Source organism: Schistocerca cancellata, chromosome 8 (genome assembly GCF_023864275.1).
Source record: "Schistocerca cancellata isolate TAMUIC-IGC-003103 chromosome 8, iqSchCanc2.1, whole genome shotgun sequence".
In the NCBI taxonomy this organism is placed as follows: domain Eukaryota; kingdom Metazoa; phylum Arthropoda; class Insecta; order Orthoptera; family Acrididae; genus Schistocerca; species Schistocerca cancellata.
Window position 1 is genome coordinate 35,504,765 of NC_064633.1, and position 7,872 is coordinate 35,512,636.

At 38.9% G+C, this 7,872-nt stretch overlaps 1 non-coding gene across 2 annotated transcripts; it reads right to left on the reverse strand.

The window, feature by feature from the left end:
* Nucleotides 1-1,201: 1,201 nt before the first annotated feature.
* On the reverse strand, nt 1,202-3,555 carry LOC126095315 (uncharacterized). 2 transcript variants are annotated; one of them, XR_007521953.1, is made up of 2 exons: nt 3,137-3,555; nt 1,202-1,630 (listed from the first exon to the last, which is right to left on the reverse strand). It is a non-coding gene; the product is annotated as an uncharacterized LOC126095315 (transcript). The 2 variants fall into 2 exon arrangements; XR_007521954.1 differs by lacking the exon at nt 1,202-1,630 and adding an exon at nt 1,665-2,453 and having other exon boundaries at nt 2,485-3,555.
* Between the last annotated feature and the right edge of the window lie 4,317 nt (nt 3,556-7,872).

Sequence of the window (7,872 nt, forward strand, 5' to 3'; positions counted from 1 at the left end):
AGGTCTTGGGAGAGCATTTGAATGGAATGGACAGTACCTTGGAGGGAGGATATAAGATGAATGTCAACATAAGCAAAACAAGGATAATAGAATGTTGTCGAATTATGTCAGGTGATGCTGACAGAATTAGATTAGGGAACCTGACACTTCAAGTAGGAGATGAGTTTTCCTATTTGGGCAATGACATAACATTTCTGTGAAATTATCTGTCTGGAGTGTAGCTATGTATGGAAGTGAAACTTGGACAATAAATAGTTTATACAAAAAGAGCATAGAAGCTTTTGAAATGTAGTGCTACAGAAGAATGTTGAGAAGCAGATGGAAAGATCACCTAACAAATGAACAGAATTGGGGAGAAAAGAAATTTGTGGCACAACCTGACTAGAAGAGGGGATCTGTTGACAGGAAGCATTCTGAGACATCAAGGGACCAATTTAGTATTTGATGGAAGTGTGGGAGGTAAAAATCGTAGAGGCAGGCCAAGAAATGACTACAGCAAGCAGATTCAGAAGGATGTAAGTTGCAGTAGTTATTCGGAGATGAAGAGACTTGCACAGGATAGATCAGCATGGAGAGTTGAACCAAACTAGTCCTCAGACTGAAGGCTGCCACAACAACAACAACAACAACAACAACAAAGGACCAGCTACCAGCTGATCTACCAAACATTAGCAACAGCATTGTTGCAACAATTACTCCTGTCAAGGTGATCAAGGTTTGAGAAGAACTCACCTATCGACAAGATGTGTGACTAGTAGTGCTCACATTGAACACTTTTAAGTAAAAGTTCAGCTTTCCAATACTACAGAGTGGCTGCTGGGAGAGGCAGTTGGGATTTCAGTTCCACCACTGAAGAAGAATGCGTTAGCTACAGCCTGCTACAGTTACCTGGTCATGATACGGTCCATTACAGTACATTATAGCAGCTCACAGGGTGTTTCTCTTTCATTTGAGGTATTATTTTTAATTGGGTGGGAAGCCTTAAAACCCATACTGAAGCACAGCACATGTCATATAGCATTCATTTGACCACTACATACATGAGTTATCATCTGAATGAAGAAGTATTAAATTAAACTGGGAATAGACACATAAAATGGGATTATATTCAGAAATTGACTCATTTCTCACATTATTACAAAGTAATTGCTTGGCATTTTCCTGTTTATTGTCTGAAAGGATATGGAATATATATATATATAATTATAGCACGACAAAAATGGAGTAGGCTTACAGATGATAACTTCACCGTTAAATTTATATTCAAAGTTGCAAAATTCTCTTTGCCCACAGCTAGTATGAATAATGGAAAATTAAGTCACCTGTGGAGTTATTTGCTCTATAACGCATTTGTTGTTCAAGTGTTAACAAGGATACAGAAGACAAGATAAATTACGGTGTATGTGAAAGCAAGCACATAAACATTAATTATAGCTTTATGACAATGTGGGACCAGGGATTCAAAAATTATTTTGGGTCTCTTTAAGCAGTATGGAGTAAAAAATTACTTTTGAGTGGCAGAAAGCACGCAGTGCATAATTATTAATGCAGTTGCTAACAGCTGCTTCCTTTTGTTAATGAACATGTTGCCCTGTCTGACATCTCGGAAGGTTCTTCTTTACGATGGGATCTAAAGAATGTGAATAAACAAAGACATTTATAAATTGAGTCATTATCACAAGACAAACATGCTATTAATATGTTATGTATCTATTATTTGTGTACAATGATTACATGGCAATAAATGTAATAGAAGTCTTAAGCATATATTCTTAGTTTAAAGACTAAGTGGTATACAGGATTTATTAAGAATATGCAGTGAACATGAACAACTGAGCAAAATGTGGACTGAAGAGAATCGGTAGGTACACAGTCTACAACAAGCAGTGTGATCCCGTGTTATAATAAATGGGGATCTAACCAATATTGATATTCTAGAGCCTGACTCTGGAGCTACATAATAAACTGAATTTTAAGCAAAGCAGCAAATTTCAATTCAATATATGAAGTCTCACAGATCTAATCATTGAAAATATTTTCTCATTCAACAAATTGGAAGTTTATACTAACACATATTGCTATTACAACAAGTTATTTATTTCCTTGATAAATTAATGATAAGTGTGTGATGATACCCTACTACTGTTTCGAAAGGTTAAGTTTCCGGTGAGGTCCAACATGTAGTAGCCTAATTCATCACTATACTAGAAACCAGAATCCCAAACAGGTTACTCAGTAACAATGAAACCACGTATTATATTCCAGTGGACACAGAGCTATCCTGATTTAGATTTTCTAAATTGTTATTTATTTGGCGTATACTGTTCAATCATAACTACAAATTATGGGGCATTTTTCCCTGTGTGGGAAAACTCGGGAGTATCTGAAGAATTTCCCAATGCCTACAAATTATTCATTGCGCCTTGTTGGGACTTTATTAATTATACCTTTACCTCTATTCGTTTGGCATTCGCACTATCACACCTCTATTCGTTTGGCATTCGCACTATCACAATTTGCACAAATAAAATATAGTCACTCATCGAAAATTTAATATGCTGAGGCACATCGTATAACGTTTACTTTTTTAATTCTCTAGTTGTTATTCAGAATCTCTCAATCCACATTATTTTGCTATCGTTGCCCTCGCCAGCAGTTAATTCACTTCTTAGTTTATCATAGATTTCAACAGCGCCAAACTACACTGAACCATACTGTACACATTGTGATAAAATAGTGTTTGCATTAGATACCGAGCGCGGCAGTAAAGAAAATCTGCACTTCGTTGGCAAAGTTAACATTGAAATACAAAGTCACAACCAGTTCCAACAAAGACGTTCAATTTATCAATCTTCAACTATTTCTACGCATACTTTCGTGATCATGTTCCTGTCGTGTGTTTCGTGATACTGTTTGGCCCTGCAGTATTATATACCTCAAAATGCGTCACTTTCGTTTAGACATGTATGGTCTAAATTCTTTGTTAAGTTGTAAAGTGAAATGGCTCGTTGTGCTTCCGCCTCTTGTTTTACATTTACATATTTAGTATGTTAGTGGCTTCCGTGTTCCAAGTAGAGTTCACATTAAGTCTTTCAGTCTGTCAACATGCCTACGAACAATATGACAATGTACCTACTTTGTTACTACGTTTCTGTTGTGTCATCAAATAAGAGCTGAAATCTTCAAATCAGAATGTTTCTATGAGGCTCATTTCATGCTTTACATATAATCGAATTTCATTTCAGCCAGTGACTGCTACAGGCTTCACCCAAACCACATTCGTAGAATCGTAGCTGCATTATAAACAAACAACTAATCTTGAACACTACTGGTGATCACGTGATGAATGTTGACGTCATATTCCTCGCGCACACTGCAGAAAACACGTGACGAGCCTCCGCAAGATGCACTTTTTTCTGTTCAACCTTCAGCATGCGCTTGTGTTTTCAACAGTGCAAGCACGCATGCGTAATTTGTCCGAATTGAAGAGCGTGCGTCATAACGCGTTTCTTCTCTGCATCGGTAGCAATCTCTTGCGCTATTTAGCAGACGACAAGCAGCTGTAGCCAATGTAGAGATGTGCCTGACGATTTTGTTCACTGATATCTAAATTGAAAATTACAAAGAAAGAACTTCATGGAGGAATACAAACGAAGAATGTCATATGGAAAGCAACTTCTATGAATTATTCAAATAAAAATTTGGCGTATGAAACGTTTTTCACTGATTACAAGTATTGCGTTGATTTGGCATTGCCATTAAAAAGAATTAAGGTCAGTGGGAAGTCAAATACCTGCATAACACACGGGATTTAAAAAAATGAGCGATCACCCTTACAAAACCTAAGCAGACATGCCAAAATGAACACTACAATAAAAGCGTACCGGTCCAACCAAAATAAAGATCTATGGGAAAGTTTTACAGGCAGCAAAAAAGCTAAGTAATGATTGACATATCAACATGGGAAGCAATAATTCGAAAACGATTTGGAAGGTTATAAACATAGGAAAATGTAAAACTCCAACCCACAGCTTCAAAATCAAAACTGAGGGTAAAGTGATAGAAGATGCGCATCAGACTCCCAATATATTCAATGAATGTTGTGTGAGCATAGCACCAATCGTAATTAAAGTATGTACAATCATACAAATAAAAAACATAAAAGTACCAATTTGTGAAACGATAATGTTTCTATACACAGTAACAGAATCTGAGGAGAGAAATGCTATTAATAGGCTTAAATTAAAAATTTAAATATCCAGCGATATTGACAGAATTCCAGATAAGGAACTCAAATATAGCTATACCAGTACAGATTCTCTTTATTAATATTTCCTTCAGGACAAGGGTATTCCCATCCAAATAAAGTTACCATAATAAAGCCTCTTTACGAAAAGGATAGTACAGCTGACGTAAATAATTAGAGACAAGTGTCATTACTGACAGTTTTTTTCTAAAGTAATTGAAAGAGTAATGTATAAAAAGGATGGCTGCCTTTCTGAATGAAGAATACAATATTGAATAATGCACAAAATAGGTTTAGGAAGAACAGATCAGCAGTCTTTAAGTCTTCAATTTATGAAAATGGTCCTAAATGCCTTCGATGTGAATGAATTTAAGCTGTGGGATATTCTTAGCTTGATCCAGAACATTTGATCTAATTAGCCATGACGTGCTATTTCTGAAACTACACTGATGGAAAAAATCATAACACCAACAAGAAGTTGTGTGGCATAAACGAAAGTTGGTAGGCATATTTCTACATCTGACAGACGATGTCTATTCAAATCACACGCCAGTCGCTTAACAGTGGCGCTAGTAGCGCCGTCTGGCGTGCGATTTCCTATGATAGCAGGAGCACTTTCGTGGGTATCTCTTGCACCCTGACTGCAAATTTGTACGCCAGTTTCGTGATTCGACCTGTTGTGCTGCCATTCATGAACAGAATGAAGACGCAAATCAGGTTTGTTTTAAATAGGCGTTGTAACAGTCGTCAGCGTTATGGCCCGTCCACACGCAACGATCTGTCTGCGCAAATGTCTGCGCACATCACATCTGCGCAGACAGATCGTTGCGTGTGGACAGAAGATTTACACCAACCTGGGGTGTGTGCAAAGCTGGAAGTTGGAGTTGAAGGTTTGAGCGAAACCTCTCAAATCTGTGGGTTCAAACCACATCTGTGCAGACAAGTTGGAGCGTGTGGACAGGAGATCGCCGCAAATCTGGCGCGAAACAGCTGTTTGTTCAGTCTAGTGTTTGTATTTGTGCGCACAGGGCATTAAAATGGCTGATACTCGTCAGTGTTCTCGAGAGTTTGTAAGTGAATTCATTGAAATATATAGAAACCACCCATGGTTGTGGAAGATTAAAGTAAAGAATATAGTGACTGAGACAAAAAGACAGCAGCATACAATTCTCTAATTGAAGAATAGCGGGTATTATTTCACTCAACTCTTGTTTCGATATTGCAGTTGAAAATTCCAAATCCTTGTAGCTCCTTCCTGTTGTTAGGAATCTTAATGTTACCGCCAGCCGTTCATGAGGAGAAATTGCCCTTCTCTATACAAGTATTTTTTCTCATAATATGAGGGGCTACAAGCTTTAAGAGATAATTATAAGTTTCGACATCCATCCGAAAATAATTTCGCCAGTCGTTAGGTTCGCCCTGCAACTCCCGCAGTAAATTTACGTGAGAAAACTGCTTTCGCTTTAGCAGCCACTGTCTACACCATTCTGACCGCTTTCTCTGTTTCCTGCAGTTGGTCTGAATGTTTTTTGCAACACAAGTTGCGAACACAGACCACAACAGAACTTCCTCCATCTCTATATTTCAAAATAAGTGAATTAAATTTTTGACGTTTACGGGGAGCGTAGTCGCTTGTTACTGATTCCTTTTCTACACCGACAGATGGCGGGCGAGTAGTAGATTGGGGTCTGTGTCGTGTGAACACACCACATTTGCAGCGATCTTTTGCATGTACAGACATCTGCGCCGATGTCTGCGCAGACAGATCGTTGCCTGTGGACCGGGCTTTAGTTACCATTAGATTGGACGTGGTGAGTTACTGTTAGGTAAAAATACCTTTAAGGCGACAAAGGTGCCATTACCAACACCTCACTGAGTCTGATAGAGGTCGTGTAAGAGAGCTGCGAGAAGCTGAATGTTCCTTCTGCGATATTGCAGAAATACTTAGTAGGAATGTAGCCGCTGAACATGATTGCTGGCAGTGGTGGTCACGAGAAATGTATGGTCGCAAGAAGACTGGTCTGCAGACGGCCACGTGGCACCACTGAGAAGGAAGGCCATTGTGTTCGGTGTATGGCTCAGGCGCATCGTACTGTATCTGAGCAGCAGTTGGCACCACAAGGACACATTGAACTGTTACAGATCAGTTACTTCAAGGGCAGCTCTGAGATGGATGCCCTGTAGCGTGCATTCCACTGATCCCAAACCACCGCCATTTATGACTTCAAGCGACAGCTCATTTGAGGGCAGGATGAAGGTCTGTTAGGTTTTCTGATGAAAGTTGATTCTGGCTCGGTGCCATGACGAACGTGTGTTGGTTAGGAGAAGTCACTTGTGAACCTGCAACCTACCTGTTTGCATGGAGTTTTCATCTGGCGTGCATTTTCCTATGATAGCAGGAGCACTCTCGTGGTTATCCCATGTACTCTGACTGCAAATTTGTATGTCAATTTCGTGATTCAACCTGTTGTGCTGCCATTCATGAACAGCATTCTAACAGAATACCGCTCGCCCACATACCGCTGTTGGAACTCAACATGCTCTACAGTGTGTTTACATGTTGCCTTGGCCTGCTCAGTCACCAGATCTGTCTCTAATTGAGCACATATGGGACATCGACGGATGAAAACCCAACATCATCCTCAAACAGCGTTAACCATCCCTGCATTGCCCAACCAAATGCAACAGGCATGGAAATCTACCCCAGAAACTGACATCTGGCACATGTCCAACACAATGCATGCACATTTGCATGGTTGCACTCAACATTCTGCCGGTTACACCAGTTATTGATGTACCAGAATTCCAGATTTGCAATGACTTACCTTGTGCTGACATTAACCTATGATCCTGCAATGTTATCATTTAAATATGTTACCTAGACAAATATGTTCCCGAAATTTCGTTACTCTTCATTAATTACTTTTTGGTGTTGTGATTTTTTTCTGTCAGTGTAAATTGTTATGGGATCTTTTAGCTGGCCTTCAAAAGCTTCAAGTCATACCTCTCCAACAGATAACAGAGGGTACAAATACATCAAGAAGGCAAGGAATGTCTTCCAGATTAAAAAAAATAGCTGTAGAGTGCCCCTGAGTTCTGTGTTAGGCCTTCTGTGGTTCCTCATATATGTACATGATTTGTCAAACCATCTGAGGGCCACAAACACAGTAATGTTTGCCGACAACACCAGTATTTTTAAAAAGAATGCAATGAGGATTATCTATAGCAGAATTTCTCAAAGATATTAAATGAGACAGGAAAATGGGTTGGCGCAATACTTTTACTATAAATAGGGACAAAATAGTATGGATGAATTTCAGTAATATTAGAAGTACAGCTAGAATCAGCATAAAAGCTGAGTTAGAGAACTATGCTATTGTACAAGCTTCATACACAAAATTTCTAGGTATATGGGTCGAATAGCACTTGAGATGGGAGAATCATCTTGAAGCTTTGAATAAAAGAGTTGATAAATGCTGTTATGTGCTAAGAATGCTTTGGGACTGTTGCAGCATTTAATCATCCTCAGGGGAAATACCAGTATGGCTAGATAAACTTTCAAGATTCAAAAAAGTGCTATCAAAATAATGAAAAGAGGTCCCTATGAAAAGTCATGCAGGGAAATA